Below are 22,466 nucleotides of genomic sequence, written 5' to 3'. Positions count from 1 at the left end.
TCTAAGCCTCTGTCTTGTTCTTTGTGTTAGAAAAGGCTGTTAACTTTCCTGCTCCTTAGAGTAATTGCTTTATTATTAAGCAGGAATATAGTGTCCAGAACCTGGCACTTGCGGGAGTATCTCTGGTGTGTGTTGCATGCCCTGTGCTCTTGTGCTTTGGCTACTCTATTCTTCAGGCCAGTCATCTGCAGCGGCTCTCCTTGCCTGCTGTGAGCATTGTTTGGTCCTTGGCCTGAATGTGGTGAGTTTTAACTAGGGGTGCTCTGGACTGCTTGTTAAATGAGACCTGATGCTACTTCCACTAGAGCTGAAGCCTTGCTGAACTCTGGTCAGGAGGCATGGTTTGTGCCAGCGGTTTCTGCTGGTCTTCTCAGGAAGGGGCCTGCCATGCTGAGACTTAGGTACACTTGCCTGAGAGAAGCAGCATTGGCAGAGCAGTTTAGCTATAAGTTTTTAAGAAAATTGATCCTAAGGACCCACAAATAAACTTAAATACATGAAATAATTTGCTCTTGACTTGATGTAATTTATTTACATGGTTTTATTTTCAAAAGCCAATAAAACAATACTAAACACTAGGGAAGAAAGTGAAAGTAAAAAAAAAAAAAAAAAGGCTTGAAGTTATAAAATAAACAAAAGCAACCCCTTATGCCCCCACCAAAAAAAACAAACTTAACCTTACCAAAAAAGTGACCTTGTCTTTTTGATGAAAATGAATAGATTTTAACATGAAAAAACTACTTTGAATGCATAAACTCACCCAGTTATGATTTCTATACAAGTTAGCTTACTAAGGATAAACAATTTGAACTATTTTTCAACTAAGAACATGTTTCATGGAAAAGTTTTAGTGAATATTGAATATATATTTGGTACTGGATACAATAGTGACGAAATAGACTATCTTTTGTGAAGGTTTTTATTTCAAACATACCTTATTAAAGCTGAAATAAAAATAAATTGTCCAATCATTGCTCAGGACCACTATTTTGAAGAGATTCATTCCCCATCACATATTTTTGGCTCTATATATATACCTGGGTTTATTTATAGACTCAATGTTGATATGTGTCTGCTTTTATGCCAATAGCATATCATTTTGATGACTATAGCTATGTAATGCAGTGGTAAATCAGGAAATGAATGAACCTGTGGTTTTATTATTGCTCAAGATTGCTTTGGCTATTTGGGGTCTTTTGTGGTTACATATAAATGTCAGCATTGTTATTTTTCTGTTAAAAATGCCATTGGAATTCTGAAGGATTACATTGAATCTTTTGATCAGCTTAGGTCATATAGACATTTTAATAATCATACTAACCCATGACCTCAGAATATCTTAACATTTGTGTTCAAATTCTTTCGTCAATGTCTTAAGGTTTTCAGTGTACAAATCTTTTACCTTTGGTTAAATATATTTCAGAGCATTTTATATTTGATGCTATTGTAAATTTTTTTTTATCGAGATACTTTCTAACAGTATATAGAAAAAACTGATTATTGTGTGCTTTTTGTATCTTAAAGCTTCACCAAATTTATTTACTCACATAGGTATTTTTTGGTTTCTGTATATAATATGTGCAAATGATAACAATTTGATTTCTCCAATTTGGATGCCCCATTTCTCTTGCCTGATAACTGGCTAAGACTTCCAAAACCACTATGTTGAGTAAAAGTGCCAAGATTGTGGGTACCCTTGTTTTATTCCTCAATTTTGGAGGAAAAACTTTTGAACTGTCACCACTGAGTATGTTGCTAACTGTGCGCTGGTCTTATATGGCTTATATTATGTTGAGGTATGTTTCCTCTATACCCACTGTGAGAATTGTTACCATGAAAGGATGTTGAATTTGGTCAAATGCTTTTTCTGTATCTATTTAATCCTTAATTTTATTAATGTGTTATACAACATTGTTTCCCCCCCCACCCCCCTCCACACACACACACACACACACACACACACATATACTGAACCATTCTTGTTTTTCTGGGATAAATTACACCAGTTGATCATGGTGTATGATCCTTCAATGTATTGTTGAATTGGTTTGCTAATACTTGGAGGAATTTTGCATTTGTGTTCATCATGGATATTGGTGTGTAATTTTATGCTAGTGTCCTGTTTAGTTTTGGTGGAGGGTAATGCTGGCCTTAGAAAGTAAGATTGGGGGTGCCTGAGTGGCTCAGTCAGTTGAGCATCAGACTTTGGCTTAGATCATGCGTGATCTCACAGTTTGTGAGTTCAAACCCTGAGTCAGGCTCTGTGCTGGCAGCTCAGAGCCTGGAACCTACTTCGGATTCTGTGTCTCCCTCTCTCTCTGACCCTCCTGCGCTTGCACTCTGTCTCTGTCTCTCTTAGAAATAAACATTAAAAAGGGGCACCTGGGTGGCTCAGTCGGTTGAGCGGCCGACTTCGGCTCAGGTCATGATCTCGCAGTCCGTGAGTTCGAGCCCTGCGTCGGGCTCTGTGCTAACAGCTCGGAGCCTGGAGCCTGTTTCGGATTCTGTGTCTCCCTCTCTTTGACCCTCCCCCGTTCATGTTCTGTCTCTCTCTGTCTCAAAAATAAACAAGCATTAAAAAAAAAAAATTAAAAAAAAAAAAGAAATAAACATTAAAAAAAATAAGATTGTAAGTATTAACTTCTGTTTTTTATAGTTAGAGGAGGACCTTGTTGATTACTGACTGATTCTCCTTACTAGGAGTCTGTTAAGATTGTCTTTTTCTGATTCAGTCATGGTAGGTTATATATTTCTAGAAACTTAACCATTTCTTTTAGGTTGCTCCATTTATTGGTATATAATTTTTCAAGGCAGTGATTCTTGGTAGTTGTATGTTACCATTTATAGTGCTAGATATTTCATTTAAAATTGAGACTTTTTTCTTAATAAGTCTAACAAAAGGTCTGTCTATTGTATTTTTTTTTTATAAACCATCTCTTTCATTGATCTTAACTATTGTCTCTATACTCTATTTCCCTTAATTCTACTCTGATCTTTGTTACTTGTTTGTAACTTTAAGCTTATTCTGCTTCTCTATTTCTTTGTGGTATAAAGTTAAATAGTTCTTTATTTTTTATTCCTTTTTTAAATTTTTTAAATTTTGACTTAGGTTCTTGTTTCGTAATATAGGAACTTGTCACTTCCCTCTTAGAACTGTGTTTTGCTACATCCCATAAGTTTTGCTGTGTTTAATAATTACTGGATTTGCTATAGTCCTGTGGGACTCAAGAATGCCCTGTTGGGTATCAGAGCTCTTAGGTGATTTGGGGTCCCGTCTCAAACAGAAGCTACAAAAGTTCGGGCACCCAAATAGGTGTACAGGCTGCCTCCGAGGAGATACTGGTGACTTGATTTTACTGTTAGAACAGTCCAGAGGAGGGACCAAAGGAAATGTGTCTTGGCTTCCCCAGTCCGCAGAGAAGAGCAGCCACTCTGTAGAGGTGTGCTATATTAGAAGCCAGATCCTTAGTCCTTAGGCATGGCTTATAAAGTTTGCAGTGAATTCTTGTCTTCCATTGTCCTTGAAATGACTTGTTTTCTTCCCTCCTCCACACACTGCCCCCACCCCCAACCGCCTCCTGCCCTGCTTTGATTCCTAAAGGGATAGCTGCAGTTCATGTCCACATGTCCACACCTATTTGAAGAAACTGCTGTTTAGTTTGCTGCAGCCCTCTGGGTCTTGTGACCACAAGCCTAATGGACTTGCAGAGTTAGGTGTCTCAGGATCCTACCTATAATATGGGAATCTTAAAGTTGGAGTATAGATACATGGTAAAAACCCTTGCTTATCAGGGAGAAGCTGTTGAGTTGGGAGTTTCCTCCTGATTGTATGAGGCTGTTTTGGGTTGGGGATGTTTAGGATGAGTTTTCACCTTTATTTTTTTGATGTAGGCATTTTTCTTGTTTTCCTAGTGTGTAGAAATCACTCAGCTGGGTTCTAGATAGGTTTCAAAGGAAAGTGCTTCTGGTGTGGCAGTGCATCTGTGAGAGGAGGGAGATTGAGGAGTCTTCCATGTTGCTTTCCTGTTGGACTTCCTCTGTGAAGATTGCATCTTAATAGGGGAGACAGATGTCTACTAAAGGACACTTTTAAAAAGACAAAATTGCAACATTCAAATACAAAATGAGCACATGACAATTTTTTTCAACACATGGAGGAGCCACTATGATGTTAGTATTCACTCAGAGGACGTTCGAAAAGTTAAATATGTGTAGGCAGCTTAACAAGGTCTGTTAGCATAAGATTACAGGTTGGATGAAAAATCGGTTTATGTCTCACCAGGGCACATACTTTTCGTTTTTTTTTCCATTTTACTTAAATTATTTATATCACTAATAGAAAAATATTGATGTTAACACTAACTTAAGACTGTCTTTTAAAAAAGTGAAATAAGTTCTTGAAAAATAGTCCTTGGGTGGCTTTTGCCATACTTCCACATTCTGGATATTTTTTTTTTCATAATGAGAGAATAATCAACTACATGATAAATCAAATAGTGATAAATGTTTAAAGCGAAAAGTAGGATAGAGCTCCAGGGGTTGGACGTTGCTGTTTCCTATTAAGTAATCAGACTGGTACTCTGGGAGAATGCGAAATTCAAGGCAAGATCTGAAGGGAATGAGTCATGCAGATAAATGAGTGTACAACATTTCAGATACAGGACACAGTGTAAGAAAGTCTGGCTATGGAATAGTGATGCTGGTAGGGAGGATTGGGAAGGGATGTGGTTGGAGAGTATTTGGGTCCCATAGCATGTAGACCCCTAAAGGTTATGGCACAGACTTCAGATTTTACACTGAAAGAGAATAGGACTTACCCTGTCAGTTGAGGCAGAATAGATTGTATAAGGGAAAGAAGGGAGGAGCTTTTGTGATACTGAAGGCAAAAGGTGGTGATGACTAATTGGACAGTTGAGATGGTAGACAATGTGATATGAAGTGCTTATGCTCTGAATGCTTGAAGGTAAAATGAAGAGTATTAGCCAATGTATTGTATGTGGGGTTTCAGAATAAGAGGGGTCTTAGATAAAGGCGTGATCTCAATAACTAGAAGGATACAATTGCCTTTATTGAGATGGAGAATGTTAAAGGAAGAGAAGGTTTTGTGGGAGCTGAGGAAGAGTTTAGTTTTGATACACTTAGTCTGCAATTTCCTTTAAGCACCTTAAAAATGTCAAGGAGATAATTAGATACAAATCTAGAATTCAGTGGAGAGGTCCAGATAAACAGTTGTCATCATCCAAGTATTGACTACCTTGGAGTTGATTTGAGATTATAGAATGAGGGGGTATAGACTTCAGTCTGAACCCGGGGGCAGTCCAAGATTATCAGGTTGAGGAAGTATGTAAGTTTTCTATTGCTGCTGTAATAAACTACCACCAACTTAGTGAATTACAAAACCATAAATTTATTCTTTTATTTAGGAGACCAGAAGTCTAAAATAAAAGTATTGTCAGAACTGTTAGAGGTTGTAGAGAAGATGGCTTCCTTCACTTGTCCAGTTTCTAGAGTCCACCTGCATTGTTTGTCTCTTAGTCCTTAAATCTTTCCAAATTCCTGTTTTTACTGTTACATTACTCCCAACTCTTATTCTCTTGCTTTCCTCTTAAAAGAATCATAGTTACTACATCAGGCCCAGCGTGATCATTAATTGGATCATACCTGAAAAGTCTATTTGTCTTATAAGTTAATGTACTCAGATTTGGAGAAAGAGAATACAGACATCTTGGAGGGGCCTCAATTAGCTAAGGGAATAGAAGAAGGGTTGGCCACAGGGTAATGTCATGGAAGCCTAGGGAAGAATGTGTTTCCGGGGGCGCCTGGGTGGCTCAGTCGGTTAAGCATCCAACTTCAGCTCAGGTCATGATCCCTTTGGTCGTGAGTTCAAGCTCCATTTTGGGCTCTGTGCTGGTGCCTCAGAGCCTGGAGCCTGCTTTGGATTCTGTGTCTCCTTCTCTCTCTGCCCCTCCTCTTCTCATGTTCTGTCTCTCTCAAAAATAAATGTTAAAAAAAAAAAAATTAAAAAACCCTAATTATTAGCCTTGGCAGTGAGAGTCTACTGCTGTTGGAAGAGAGTGGTGAATTTGAAAACCCGTATAGAATTTATTTACTAGAGAAAAGGAGGGCTTCCCCTTGGGGAAGTTTCCATGAATATTGAGCAGAAAAATGGAGGGGGTGGCTGAAGGACATTATGGATTAAGAAATTTAGATGGATGGTACAATAGCATATTGGTATCTAATATGATTTAGTAAAGGGAGACAAAAAGTGATGCCATATTGAAAGGAGATTGGGATATAATGTCTTCATGGTTTTGGAGTTGACCTTGACAAGGAGGATGGATAGGTCACCCATGGGGACAGGAAAAAATACAGAGTGTGTGTGTGTGCACAGGTATAAGTAAATGTGGTAGGAGGATATAAAGTTTGTTTATTCTTGGTTTTTTATTGTCTTACTGTTACAGGAAGCAAATAATCAGCTGACGGGCAGGTGGGTGAGGTGTGAAGTCTTAAAGTTGGGAATACTAAATACTTAGTTTTATTCTCTTCTATGTAGCCTAAATTCAAAAAATTGTCCTGAAAAAAAAAAGTTATATTTTTCCAGTGCTATTTCTGGGCATTCCTGGAAAAGTGATTAAAAACTTTTTTTTTTTTTTTAAATAGTAATAAAAGAGGAGATCAGGTGCATTCACGGTGGAATGGCCATATGCAATGGAATATTACTCAGCCATAAAAAAGAATGAAATCTTGCTATGTGCAATGATATGGAGGAGCTAGAGTATATTATGCTAAGTGAAATAAGTTAGAGAAATATAAATACCATATGATTTCACTCATAGGTGGAATTTAAGATGAACATAGAAGAAGGAAAAAAAAGAGGGAGGCAAACCACAAGGGACTTTCAACTATAGAGAACAAACAGGATTGCTGGTGGGGAGGTTGATGACGGGATGGGCTAAATGGGTGATGTGTATTAAGGGGAGGGCACTTGTGATGAATACTGGGTGTTATAGGTAAGTGATGAATCACTAAATTCTGAAAAAAAGTAAAAGACCTTGAATGGCTTAATCATTCATGTGGTTTTGAGATAGGGACTTTTACATTATTATTATTTTTTTCCTTTATCAAGGGTTTAACTTATGTCTTTGGAACTTGTGCAGAAAATACATACTCTTCCCTACATCTGGAGAGTTGAACAAAAAATTGGGATGTTGGTAGTAAGGTCATGTGGGAGAAACACATCTTAATATGACACACACACAAAAGTAGGAGATGTGAAGGTTGAGGTTATAGATGACATGGCTTATGAAATGGTACTGAGAGATCATAGGTGTCAAGATGGCATTATGTCTATTGACTTGCTGGCCTGTTACTTCCCCTATCCTTTCTGCTGTCTGCTCTCCTTCATACTTAACGTTCTTTATATTGTAGCTAATTCTGACCTTCTTTCCTCACAAAGAAGATTTCTCCTTTCAGGAACTTGACTTTCTTCCTATCTTGCTATGTACCCTTTAGATAATGCCTAAATTATCACTTAGGGAAGTGTTTCCTATCTCCCCCACTCCCCTACCCTCAACCAGATTAGGCCAACTCCCTACAAGTTTCCTAGTGCCCTGTTTTGTTTTTCTTGCCCAAAATTAATATCAAAATGGAATAATTGGTAAGTTGTGCATAACATGTCTGACTCCCCTGTTAGACTGAGTTCTGTGTAGGCAGGATGGTATCTGAGTTCATAGCCACCTGACTGATACATTAGTCCCAAGTAAGTATTTGTTGAATGGAAAGAGTATCTAAGAGTGTATGTGCATGTAAGTACATGAAAAAAGGCCTATGTACTGTTTTTTCCAGGCCACTTTGTCTAGTTATGAACGTTGTTTACACTGTTGATTACCTCCCTGTATAGATGTCACCTCCTAGGAATCCTTCACTGATAATGTCAGGTATAATAACCTCCTCTATCATATTTCTTGATTCTGTTTTAGTTTTCCTTATTATATTTCACTAGTTTACATAATTGTATTTCTGGTATGTATTCATGGCTCCCTGATGATACCATGTCTGTTCCATGAATGCATGGACTTTTTCTTTTAGCACCTGGAAGACTTGATGGTTTACCCTAGATTCTTAATACTGTCAAATGAGAGAATTTCATGCACATAGCTATTTATATGTACATATTATGTTGACACTAATGTAAATTATGAGTTGAGCACGGGGAAAATATATGTGTACATATTTGTATGTTTAAAAATATTTCTGGAAACCTTTAAGAAATTAATATGAAAATATTAGAAATATTGGCAAATATTTGTGTCTAAAGTTGGTGACTGGCAGCATTTTTATAAGTGTGTGATTCTCAGTCTATATATCTAGACATCAGATAGTGACATCTTTTAGTAACTTGAAAAGATCACTGAAAGTTATGTTTTTGAAAACTTCATTGGTGCATGAAAATGCTCATGATTGGATATTAATGGAACAGGATATAAAGGTATATTGGCTACATATGGTACATATTTATGCTTATGTGTAAATGTATGAGTGCATAGAATTAAAAAAACTAGTTTTACCTGTGAATACTGAAATGTGTGTATGGGTTAGTATTAATTTAAAACTTAATAAAAACTTACAGGTATGAGATAGTTAAATACTTGGGACGCCTGTGTGACTCAGTTGGTTCAGCACCTGACTTTGGCTCAGGTCATGATATCATGGTTCATGAGTTCTAGCCCTGTGTCAGCTGTGCTGACAGCTCAGATCCTGGAGCCTATTTCAAATTCTGTGTCTCCCTCTTCTCTGGCTCTCCCCCACTTGCTCTCCCTCTCCCTCTCAAAGATAAATAAACATTTAAAAAAAAGATAAATACTTAAGTATTTCATTATTACTTTTCCATGTAATTAGGTGTTTTCTCTTTGATTCTTATGGTCTAAAATCTATTTCTTAGGAGTATTTAATGACAAATTAGGTTGATAAAGGAAAAAAGAAAACCTGGTAACTTGAACAAAGAAATTCAGTAGTAAGTTATGCTATCTTTAGGTATATGATGGAAATCTCAGATTGGTCCAGAGAATTTTTATTGCACTGACAGCTGTGGAGCCCGCTCTGGATTCTCTGTCTCTCTCTGCCCCTCCCCTGCTCTCTGTCTCTCTCTCAAAATAAATAAATAAATAAACACTTTTTAAAAAGGGCTTATTTATCTTGAAAAGGTGAAAACACCTTTAAGAAAGTTCAATTTTAAAAATAATTCTTTTAAGGCTCTAAGTACAGGAATATAATGACCATAAAATTAGAGAATATAGCAGGAGTTCCCTTTTTTTTAATACATATCTTGTGCATATACCCCATATGCATTAGAGAAAATAAGACCTGTATCTTGTATTAGTTGCTAATAAGTGTGGGCTTTAAATGCTAAATTGACAAGTAGCTTGTCAAGAAGACTGAATTTTACTAAGATTGTCTTTTCTTCGTGTCTACAAGCATTGCAGTTCTAAGAAGTTTGACTCCTATTTTCAGAGTAGAGTTTCCCATTCATTCTCCCTCACTTCTAGTGTGCTGAAGGAGGGGGACTTTGGTGGTTGTTGACTTAGGCCTGGATTGAATTAAGAGATGGTCAGGAAGAGCCTCAGAATGAAGAGTCTCAGAAGAAACCTCATATTACATGGGGTTTTGAAAAGGAAAAACCTTTTCCAAAAGGAAAGGGATAAGAAAAGGACATAAATTGTTTAACAAATGGAAAACTGAGGAAGGGATAGAAATTAAAAGATCCTCAAGAGGAGGAGTGTGTGAAAGGTGGAAGAAAATGGAAAGAAAAGGGAGTGAGAGGGAAAGGATCTAAAGATGAAGCGTTCGGAATTGGAAGGAACTGACTTCACTGAAAATTACTGCCATCCATCAGTTTGCCTCATGACTGCTCACTATAAACCACAGTAGCAAGTTGCACATCTCAGTTACTAGTAAAACCACAATCTGTGTGGTATAGTACTCAAGATAAAGTAAATCTACAATCCTGGTGTATTTGGACAGTTAGCAAACATTGCCAGAGTTCTTCTCTTTGTCCTGTTTCTCCTGATTTTTATCTTTGATTGTCTCTTTCTCACGTCTTTTTTTCTTCTACCAATTCTTCTAGATAGGTTCATGTAAGCCTTGTCATTTTACTGGTCCCATTTGGGGAATCTTCGAAAGTGTTGGAAAAGTTACTCTGTGACCTTCTCTGGGACCTCCTTTGAGAAGATTAACCTCTTTACCCCCAGAAATTAATTTCTTAGGCATTAGCCTGAAACTAATTTGTCTTCCTTTCTTTATATGTGTGGAGACCAATGTATAAATGCTACATAAACTTGGTCTTTCCTGTATCTTCCTTTTATTTAGAACTGTTGAATGAAATTTTAATTGTTAAATATCTTGATTTAGCTCTTATCATCTTACATGTGGACTTGGGGGGCAGGGGAGAAATCTCTTGATGGTTTTCCTCCTGCCTTCCGTGTCCATGTTCATGAACATTTAACATCAGCAAGCACCCCAACGATCTTTATAATGTGCAACTCTGTCCATGTTGGTCCACAGCCCTCGATGGCCCACAGCATGAAGTACCTGCTCCTTCACATGGCCTGCAATTATCTTTGATGGTTCAGAACTGCCTTCTATGGGTATCATGAGTTGTAGTTTTTCCACTGTATATGTACCTTTTATCTCACCATGTCTATTTTTGGTATATTCTTTCCAGTTTTCATTAAACAGAGAAAAGACTTCTAATTGGGGCTTCTGCTCAAACATCCTCTGCTCCTCCTTATTTATTGAACCTCCTGAATTCCTGATAGTTTCTGCACGTATTAAAACCATTGAAATTTGTCCCCTTGCACCACAACACATTCGAACATTTAAAGTAGTATTTAACAGGTATTTAGAGGCACATTAAAGTGCAAGCTTCTTTGTTCCATTTTTTTGTTTGGTTTTGAACCTTGATACATAGAATTGAGTTGATGATCCTTCTTGGTTTATAGTTTGCTGCTGCTGTTTACCTTTGCTAGCCACTGTTTTTTATTGTAAACTACTTTTTCTTTCCGTTTCCAATCTAAAATCTTATTCGAGATTCCAGAAGAAATTCTGTTAAATGATTTTCGTTTTAATAACTATATAGATTCTTAAAATGTATCCTGTTATGCTTTTAAAATTCACACAGAAGACGGTGACTTTTTATCAGCATTATTTAGGAAACTGTCCATGCTGAAGCATCCAACTTTTGTTTGATTATTTGATAACTTTCAGTCATGCACCAACCACATTTTATTTATTGGTGTCTTCTGAGGGTGGACACCTACATTGCCTTCTACCACACAACAGAAATGAATATTGGCATATGTCACTTTGTGGGCTTGGGTGCAAGAGTTTCTTTGAGGTATGTGTCGAGGATTACAATTAATTACCAGGTCATAAGGTAAGTGCGTCCTTAGCTTCAGTAACCTATTACCAGATTGATTTCCAGAACAGCTGTGTGTGTTTGAGAACCTTCTAACAGAAGTGTGAGGACATGTTTCTAGTTTCAGCTGCATCTTCTGCAGTTTTAACCTTTTGTAACTTTCTAATTATTCTTGATTTGATAGGTATTCATCTCTGTTGCAACTTGATTTTATTTGATTTCTAGTGAGGGTAAACTTTTCTACGTAGTACATTTCTGTGCTTGTTATCTGAATGTTTATTAATACTTGTCAATCTTCATTTGGGTTTCTTGATTCTTAATTGCTTTGGTGGAGTTTCTTGTATAGCCTAGCTACTATTCCTTTCCTAGTTGTACATGTTACAAACATATTTTGCTAGTCTGTAATCTCTCAGTGTTCTTCATTGTGATGCAGCCAAATCTTGTGCATTTAAAGTTTTAAGAAATTTGTCCCTATGTTGTGGTTCAATTTCATTTTAGTTTGCTGTTTCAAACTTAAGTCTTTTTTTTTTTCTTATTTCTCAAAATAGAAGTCTCTGAGTATGGTTACAGAGAAACTCTACTCAGAGAAAAAAAATATATATATATATTTATTTTATTTATTATTTATTTACATCCAAGTTAGTTAGCGTATAGTGCAACAATGATTTCAGGAGTAGATTCCTTAATGCCCCTTACCCATTTAGCCCATCCCCCCCTCCCACAACCCCTCCAGCAACCCTCTGTTCTCCATATTTAAGAGTCTCTTATGTTTTCTCCACCTCTCAGTTTTTATATTATTTTTGCTTCCCTTCCCCTATGTTCATCTGTTTTGTGTCTTAAAGTCCTGATATGAGTGAAGTCCTATATTTGTCTTTCTTGGACTAATTTTGCTTAGCATAATATCTTCTAGTTCCATCCATGTAGTTGCAAATGGCCAGATTTCATTCCTTTGGATCACCGAGTAATACTCCATTGTGTACACATGCCACATTTTTTTAATCCATTCATCCATCAGAGGACTTTTGGGCTCTTTCCATACTTTGGCTATTATTGATAGTGCTGCTATAAACATTCGGGTGCATGTGCCCCTTCGAAACAGCATACCTCTGTCCCTTGGATAAATACCTAGTAGAGCAATTGCTGGGTCATAGGGTAGTTATATTTTTAATTTTTTGAGGATCCTCCACACTCTTTTCAGGAGTGGCTACACCAGTTTGCATTCCCACCAGCAGTGTGAAAGAGATCCTCTTTCTCTGCATCCTCACCAACATCTGTCGTTGCCTGAGTTGTTAATGTTAGCCATTCTGACAGGTGTGAGGTGGTATCTCATTGTAGTGTTCATTTGTATTTCCCTGATGATGAGTGATGTGGAGCATTTTTTCATGTGTCAGTTGGCCATCTGGATGTCTTCTTTGCAGAAGTGTCTGTTCATGTCTTTTGCCCATTTCTTCACTGGATTCTTTGTTTTTTGGCTGTTGAGTTTGATAAGTTCTTTATAGATTTTGGATTTTATCTGATACGTTATTTGCAAATATCTTCTCCCATTCCTTCAGTTGCCTTTTAGTTTTGCTGATTGTTTCCTTCACTGTGCAGAAGTTTTTATTTTGATGAGGTCCCAATAGTTCACTTTTGCTTTGGTTTCCCTTGCCTCTGGAGACGTGTTGACTAAGAAGTTGGTGCAGCCAAGATCAAAGAGGTTTTTGCCTGCTTTCTCCTTGAGGATTTTGATGGCTTCCTGTCTTACATTTAGGTCTTTCATCCATTTTGAGTTTATTTTTGTGTATGGTGTAAGAAAGTGGTCCAGGTTCATTTTTATGCATGTCACTGTCCAGTTTCCCCAGCACAGTTTGCATACTCTTTATTCCATTGGATATTCTTTCCTGCTTGGTCAAAGATTAGTTTGCCATACATTTGTGGGTCCATTTCTGGGTTCCCTATTCTGTTCCATTGATCTGAGTGTCTGTTTTTGTGCCACATACTTAAGTCTTTGATCTCTTGTGAGGTGATTTAAAAATACTCTGTGATAATGGACTACAGCTTTTGTCATCCTTATAAAGTGAGCTAGTTTGTCCAACCTCACTTAGTAAATAACTTATTTTTGTTTTTTGAACTTGAGAAACTGCCTCTTTTATATTGTAAATTATCTATCTATAGATATATTTAGATAGGTAGATATACACATATATATATATATTCATATATATGTGTGTGTGTATTTCTGAGTTCTTTATGTACTAATAAATGCTTTCTTGTGAACTACCATATTGTTTTAAATTTTACTTTTAAACTGGTCTTTTCCTGCATAGGATCTCTAACAGAGCCTTAGACTAGGCTTAACTGCTGTGTAAGGGGATGCATTACTAACCTGGCTGCTGCTTCACAAACATAGCTGGCCACGTTATCACATGGGACATGACCTGACATGCTTATACAAAACTGTCGGTGTTCTTCCTGACAGTGGACTATCTAGGAGACAATTTATCTCTCCAGCTTCTTCTGGGTTACAGTTAATCCTACAGGGATTGAACTCCTGGTTGTACCACCTAGTTCATTCATTCAGTCCCAAGGGAAGGCAGATCCCATGACTCATACCATAATACCATAACTCTGTCCAGAGGTAGCTATAGGGACAAATTGGAGATTCTGGTTTGTGGCCTCTGATAGAGGACCATGTGACTCCCTATGTAGTTAGTTACTTTGGTGACCTAGGACTGTGAGACTAAGAGAATCTGAGGCAAGGTGTAGGATGGGACTGATGAATTATCTGTTGACGTTTATTACTTTTAAATAACTTTGAAACTTAAAGTTTCCACCAATTATATGTTTTTATTGGAATTCTTGGAAGTTGTGCATCAGTTTACAGACCAAATTGATGGCTTTAAACAGTAGTCTGTTGCACTCGTGAACATAATGTAGCTCATTCAGATCTTTTATATTGTTTGAAGGCTTTTTACTTTGCTATATATCATGTATTCCTTATAAGTAATTTCATAGTTTATTACAGCTAATGGATATATAATCCATCTTCTTTTGTACTTTCTAATTTTTATTTGCTATTGGGCATTAAGTTTCCCCATACTCCCTTTTGGTAGATTGAGCTTATAATAGACAGTTTTATTGACCTCTGGTTTTAAATTTGTAAAGTCTTCTAAAGTGTTTTACATAAATGATATTATTTGCAAGTGATGACAAATAGGTCTTTCTCCTTTGAATCCTTAATTTTGCTGTGCCTTTTGCCAGGATCACTGGTGTTATGTTGTAGGACAGCAAAGAAAATGGAGTTAAGTTTTTCTGGATTTTATCATTAAATGGACTCTTAAATAAAATCTTTGCTCTACGTTTTTTGTTTGAAAGGCTTTAACAGATTAATTCTTTTCCAAGATGGCTTATTTCTTTAAAAATTTCAGAAAAAGGTTATTATGCTTTTTGAGAAAATTTTTCTCTATGTAGTGAGATCATCTTGTGACTTCTCTCAGTCTTGCTAATATGGTGAATTTACATAATAGACGTACTGATTTTGAGTTGTCTTTATGATTTGGGGATGAACAATACTTAATAGTATTTTTTATATTATTGGACTTAGCTACTTGGTATTTTATGTGGAATTGTTTTTCTTTTTATAAGTGAAATTGTTGTATGTTTCTTGTGCTGTCATTATTTGATTTTTCAAAGTTTATTTATTTATTTTGAGAGGGGTGGAGAGGGAGAGAATTCCAGCCTCATGAACCATGAGATCATGACCTGAGCTGAAACCAAGATCGGGCCACTTAACCAACTGAGCCACCCAGCCTGCCCTGTCTTTCAATTTTATTTTATTTTTATTTTATTTTATTTTATTTTATTTTACTTTATGTATTAATTTTTTAATATGAAATTTATTGTCAAATTGGTTTCCGTATAACACCCAGTGCTCATCCCAACAGGTGCCCTCCTCAATGCCCATCACACACTTTCCCCTCCCTCCCAACTGCATCAACCCTCAGTTTAGTCTGTTTTTAAGAGTCTCTTATGGTTTGCCTCCCTTCCTCTCTAACTTTTTTTCCCCCTTCCCCTCCCCCATGGGTTTCTCTTAAGTTTCTCAGGATCCACATAAGAGTGAAAACATACGGTATCTGTCTTTCTCTGTATGGCTTATTTCACTTAGCATAATACTCTCCAGTTCCATCCACGTTGCTACAAAAGGGCATATTTCATTCTTTCTCATTGCCAAGTAGTATTCCATTGTATATATAAACCACAATTTCTTTATCCATTCATCAGTTGATGGACATTTAGGCTCTTTCCATAATTTGGCTATTGTTGAGAGTGCTGCTATAAACATTGGGGTACAAGTGCCCCTATGGATCAGCACTCCTTTATCCCTTGGGTAAATTCCTAGCAGTGCTATTGCTGGGTCATAGGGTAGATCGATTTTTAATTTTTTGAGGAACCGCCACACGGTTTTCCAGAGCGGCTGCACCAGTTTGCATTCCCACCAACAGTGCAAGAGGGTTCCCGTTTCTCCACATCCTCTCTAGCATCTATAGTCTCCTGATTTGTTTATCTTAGCCACTCTGACTGGCATGAGGTGATGTCCCAGTGTGGTTTTGATTTGTATTTCCCTGATGATGAGTGACGTTGAACATCTTTTCATGTGCCTGTTGGCCATCTGGATGTCTTCTTTAGAGAAGTGTCTATTCATGTCTTCTGCCCATTTCTTCATTGGATTATTTGTTTTTCAGGTGTGGAGTTTGGTGAGTTCTTTATAGATATTGGATTTTAACCCTTTATCTGATATGCCATTTGCAAATATCTTTCCCATTCCGTTGGTTGCCTTTTAGTTTTGTTGATTGTTTCCTTTGCAGTGAAGAAGATTTTTATCTTGATGAGGTCCCAATAGTTCATTTTTGCTTTTAATTCCCTTGCCTTTGGGGATGTGTCAAGTAAGAAATAGTTGCGGCTGAGGTCAGAAAGGTCTTTTCCTGCTTTCTCCTCTAGGGTTTTGATGGTTTCCTGTCTCACATTCAGGTCCTTCATCCATTTTGAGTTTATTTTTGTGAATGGTGTAAGAAAGTGGTGTAGTTTCATTCTTCTGCATGTTCTTGTCCAGTTCTCCAAGCACCATTTATTAAAGAGACTGTCTTTTTTCCATTGGATATTCTTTCCTGCTTTGTCAAAGATGAGTTGGCCATACTTTTGTGGGTCTAGTTCTGGGGTTTCTATTCTATTCCATTGGTCTATGTGTCTGGTTTTGTGCCAATACCATGCTGTTTTGATGATGACAGCTTTGTAGTAGAGGCTAAAGTCTGGGACTGTGATACCTCCCTCTTTAGTCGTGTTCTTTAATATTACTTTGGCTATTCAGGGTCTTGTGTGGTTCCATACAAATTTTAGGATTGCTTGTTCTAGCTTTGAGAAGAATGTTGGTGCAATTTTGATTGGGATTGCATTGAATGTGTAGATTGCTTTGGGTAGTATTGACATTTTAACAATATTCCTTCCAATCCAGGGGCACGGAATGTTTTTCCATTTCTTTGTATCTTCTTCAATTTCCTTCATAAGCTTTCTATAGTTTTAAGCATACAGATCTTTTACATTTTTGGTTAGGTTTATCCTAGGTATTTTATGCTTCTTGGTGCAATTGTGAATGGGATCAGTTTCTTTATTTGTCTTTCTTTTGCTTCATTATTAGTGTATGAGAATGTAACTATCTCAAGAAACAAGAAAAATCCCAAATATAAAATCTAACAGCACACCTAAAGGATAAACAAGCAGAACAGCAAGGCCACCCCAAACCCAGCAGAAGAAGAGAAATAATAAAGATCAGAGGAGAAATAAACTATATAGAATCTAAAAACAAACAAACAAAAAAACAGTAGAGCAGATCAATGAAACCAAGAGTTGGTTTTTTGAAAAAATAAACAAAATTGATAAACCTCTAGCCAGGTTTCTCAGAAGAAAAGGGAGATGACCCAAATAGATCAAATCATGAATGAAAATGGAACTATTAAAACCAATCCGTCAGAAATACAAACAATTATCAGGAATACTATGAAAAATTATATGCCAACAAACTGGACAACCTGGAAGAAATGGACAAATTCCTAAGCACCCACACACTTCCAAAACTCAAACAGGAAGAAATAGAAGAAATGAATCAGTGAAGAAATTGAATCAGTTATAAAAAATCTCCCAAAAAATAAGAGTCCAGGACCAGATGGCTTCCCTGGGGGAATTCTACCAGACATTTGAAGCAGAGATAATACCTATCCTTCTCAAGCTGTTCCAAAAAAATAGAAAGGGGAGGAAAACTTCCAGACTCATTCTATGAAGCCAGTATTACTTTGATTCCTAAACCAGACAGAGACCCAGCAAAAAAAAAGAGAACTACAGCGAATATCCCTGATGAGTATGGATGCAAAAATTCCCAATAAGATACTAGCAAATCGAATTCAACAGCATATAAAAAGAATTCTTCACTATGATCAAGTGGTATTCATTTCTGGGCTGCAGGGCTGGTTCAGTATTCGAAAATCAATCATTGTGATACATGACGTTAATAAAAGAAAAGATAAGAGCCATATGATCCTGTCAATCGATGCAGAAAAAACATTTGACAAAATTCAGCATCCTTTCTTAATAAAAACCCTCGAGAAAGTTGGGATAGAAGGAACATACTTAAACATCATAAAAGCCATTTATGAAAAGCCCACTGCTAATATCATCCTCAATGATGATAGCATTAGCTATCTATTAGCTAATCAATTAGCAACTGAGAGCTTTCTCCCTGAGATCAGAAACACGACAGGGATGTCCACTTTCACTGCTGTTGTTTAACATAGTGTTGGAAGTTCTGGCGTCAGCAATCAGACAACAAAAGGAAATCAAAGGCATCAAAATTGGCAAAGATGAAGTCAAGCTTTCTCTTTTTGCAGATTGACATGATATTATACATGGAAAACTCGATAGACTCCACCAAAAGTCTACTAGAACTGATACATGAATTCAGCAAAGTCGCAGGATACAAAATTAATGTCCTTATTTGATTTTAATAGCAGCACTATATTTCATGAGGTAGGTCATTTTTCCTCATTTAATCTCTGGAACATTGTTTATAAGAAGCATGTTGAGCTTCAAATTCTGTTGGAACTTCCTAGTAAAACTGCCTAAGCCTGGATATTTTCTTAGGGGGCAATAAGGGTAGGAAAATAGCTTTTTGGTGGCTGTTGAGTTACCATTATAATTTCTGTAATGATGATTGAATTACCTATGTTTTTTTGAGCTATTTTTGACAAATTTTTAGAAATTAACCAACTTCCTTGGTATGATCACTTGTTGGTATATTAATTAAAAATCTATAGGAGGCCATTTGTTTACAAAGTATATATTTTCTTTGAAGATGTGTTGCTATTCAAGTCCTATGCCCATTAACAAAAATAGGTTGGTTTTTCATTATTAAGTTTTCAGAGTTCTTGATATACCCTGGATATGAACCCCTTACCAGATAAATAACTTGCAAATTATGTCTTTTATCTCAGGGATTGCCTTTTCACTCTGATATTGTCCTCTCATATATGAAAGTTTAAGTTTGATATGGCCTCATTTATTTCTAATTTTGTTGTCTGTCCTTTTGGTGTTACATTCAGTAAATCACGGCCAAAGTGAACACCATAAAGCTTTCCTCTACATTTTCTTTTAAAAAAAAATTTTGTAAAATATTTATTCTTGAGAGAGAGACAGAGACAGAGTGTGAGTGGGGGAGGGTCAGAGAGAGAGAGGGAGACACAGAATCTGAAGCAGGCTCCAGGCTCTGAGCTGTCAGCACAGAGTCCGACACGGGGCTCGAACTCACAAACTTTGAGCTCATCACCTGAGCTGAAGTCGGACGCTCAACTGACTGAGCCACCCAGTTGCCCCTCCTCTACATTTTCTTAAGAATTTTATAATTTTTATTCTTAGAGGTAGGTGTTTGTTTTATTTTGAGTTTTTTATATGATGTTAAATAAAACCCAACTTGATTATTTTGCATCTGGATATCGAGTTTTCCCAGTGTCATTTGTTGAAAGATTGTCCTTTGCCATTGAATGTTTTTTGCATCCTTGTAAAAAATGAACTATGTAAGCAGGGGTTTATTTCTGGGCACTCTGTTGTATTCCACTGGTATATATGTCTTTATGCCAGGACTGTATGAGTTGGTCACTGTAGTTTCCCAGTAAGCTTTGAAATCAAGAAGTGTGAGATGTCCAACTTTTTTTAGTTAAAGATTGTTTTGGCTATTCAGAGTGAGAAAGTGCTAACATTATAGACATTAACAATTTCTCTTTATTCTTCTGTCTTCATTATCTAGCATAGTGCCTCAAACCTAGTAGATGTTTAATACGTATTAATGTGAGAATTGAAAAAAAATGGGAGTTTTTTATAGTATAAGATTCGGAATGTTCTTACAGAATAGTGAATTTCTTTTCCTTCAATACTATGGAGTAGAAAATTGGACTTAACTGTAGAAACTTGAAAGAATGATACTAACAAATTTTTTCTTACTCTTCATTAGTTCACAGTTGTTCTTTAAGAAGTGTGTCTGAAGATAAGAATATCTGTTTTTACCTGTGTTGTGGAGTTTTTGAAAAAGTAGCATAGATGGAGTCCACTTGCAAGTGTCAGTAAGAATAACAACAACAAAAAAAGAGGCAGAGGACTCAGGTCAGAGGACATCAGAGGATGGCAGAGGACATCCGATAAAAGGATGATTGGTACATTGTTCCTGTTCAGCTAGGTATGGGTTCATCTAGAGTCACATAATGAAATACATTTCAATCACATTTAGTCCTTCAACCTATTATGTTAACTTGTGTAGTATGAGCATTAACATCCGGATGGTAGTGTAGCAGTTGGTAGCCAAAACAAAACTGACTTCTTGAACAGATCTAAGAACTTTGAGTCCTATTTGAGGCTCTTAAGTAAAAACTTAAGAAAAATTAGGCTTAATAAATTCATTTTTGTGTATATCTGAATTACATAATATTCATCCATGGCAGGTATCCATATGCTGGTTTTGTTAAGTTGGGAATTCTCCTCCTCCTCTTCCTTTTTAATTTTTTTTTTTTTTTATTTTGGTTAAATTTATCAAAGGAGCAAGAGTGAGACTTTGAACGCTGAAGTGAAACAGAAGCCATTTTTCTCCTAAGGTCTGTGTGCTTTCAGACTAGGTGACGGACAGACAAATGGTGTCTTGCGGGTTCTAACCTGTCCTTCCCATCATGTTCCACCATCTAACTGATCCTAATGATGGCTAGTCATCATTACTGTTTTACCATAACCAGCCTTGGTTCATCACTGGGCTGGGGACCCACTGAGGCAGGAACTATACGAGGGCAACTATTATTCACAGATCTCAGCATAACTTTGTCCTCAAAGTCCCCCTTAGGTGTCTGGGTAGGTTTGGCTTGTCAGACTGATGAATCAATGATGACTCTTCTGATCCTTCAACGCATCCTTTATTCTGCTCCTTCCCTAGTAATTCTGACAATTGTGTGAGGTCTGATTCCTGTGTGACAAGGAATTAGATCACTTAGAGTAGCCCTGCTCCCCAGACCGATAAATCCTGTATAGTCAGCTCTTACTGAGTTGTGAGCACTGCTAAAATTTCTTACTTTGTTTACAAAAGAATACATTTTGGAAGACACACAATTCTTGCATAAAAATATTCTGTGGTGTTTGGTGCCAATGTTACTTGATTTTGTAATACAGCTTTTTTATTGTTTCACAAAGTATTACCACAAGAACTAGAAGGAAAGTTTTGCTTTTAAGTGGTTCCCACAGGATTGTGGTTTATTGGTCTGCTGCCTAGAACTTTAAAGTCCTATATAATGACATAAAAAAAAAAATTGCTAACTATATAATATTAAAGCTGGCATGTTTAGGAACTACCTTTGTTGTAGAGAATACCCCGATCCGAGTTAATTTCGTGTAATCTATCCCTCCAAACTACATGTCTCTTAACATGTATTTAAATATTATGTATTTTAACACATAAAAATATTGACATGTCATTTCCAAGTTTGCTGCATTTTGTGGACAGGATTTTTTTTGAGCCTTGACATTGTGAGCTATAAATGTGATTTTGGCATTTATCTGGTCCATTTGAGGATACCATTTCATATGCTTTAGAGTAAATTCAATTTTGTTGGAGGTCTAGTGGAAATCTGTTTTTTCCCCTGAGAACATCTTGGATAAGGGTTTGTCAGTGACACTTAGGTGTATCGTTGAATGCCAACATGGCCATGTTTGATAAAACCTCACAGTAACTAGTCTGAAACATTAAATGAGTGGAAGTTCTCTGCTCAAAGTATTCTCTAGATTCTAAATCAAATCATCATCCACAGCTTTTGACTTCTACTGATGACACAATAGCTCGAATGGCCGACTTTGAAGTAGATAAAAAATAAAAGTTATGCCACCTATATGTATTAAGACAGAAACAAATACAGAGATGATCTATTTATGTTATATATATCTGTGTAATAGATCTATGGTGAAGGCAGTAAAGAGCAACTAAAAATAGGCAGAAAATGAAAGAGATTCAGTCTCCGATGGGAATCAACAGTGGATAAAACCCACATTTACATGAGATGCCACTTAATTTGTCTCTCATGTCTAAATCTACTTGTCACTGCTGTCTTGCTAGATCCTGTGGACATCTCTCTGTTGCCAGGAAAATTTTAGTTTGCTCAGTGGAGGGTGCTGAAGGGATAGTGCGGGAGGAAGGGGTTTTTCCTCCTGGTTGTGGTATGCTTGCATTCCTGCCAGGTCCACAGCTGCCATTAGCATGGGTGTGCAGCGCGGAGTGTTGTTTATTCTCTAGCAAGTTTTTGATGGCAGTTCTGGCCCCCCATTCCCTGCCAGGCAGCTTTTGTTTGCTGACACCCTAGTGAAGGTTTTCATGTTGGCCAGTCCCAGCCTGCGGTTCTGTGCCTGCTAGCCTTAGTTCCCTGGCACAGTAGAAGGCTCCAGCTTGTTGGTCCCTGTGTGCAGTACCCTGTTCAGCCGCCTTGAGTTCTTGGCCATGTATCATAGC

General features: G+C 37.0%; 1 protein-coding gene across 1 annotated transcript in view; it reads left to right on the top strand.

Moving 5' to 3' along the window:
- Positions 1 to 22,466, top strand: part of CRPPA (CDP-L-ribitol pyrophosphorylase A) — a 323,296-nt gene that overhangs the window by 47,224 nt on the left and 253,606 nt on the right. The gene's annotated exons all lie outside the window — the stretch shown is intronic.

This window comes from Panthera leo, chromosome A2, assembly GCF_018350215.1.
Source record: "Panthera leo isolate Ple1 chromosome A2, P.leo_Ple1_pat1.1, whole genome shotgun sequence".
In the NCBI taxonomy this organism is placed as follows: domain Eukaryota; kingdom Metazoa; phylum Chordata; class Mammalia; order Carnivora; family Felidae; genus Panthera; species Panthera leo.
This window is presented reverse-complemented; position numbering and strand designations above follow the sequence as displayed.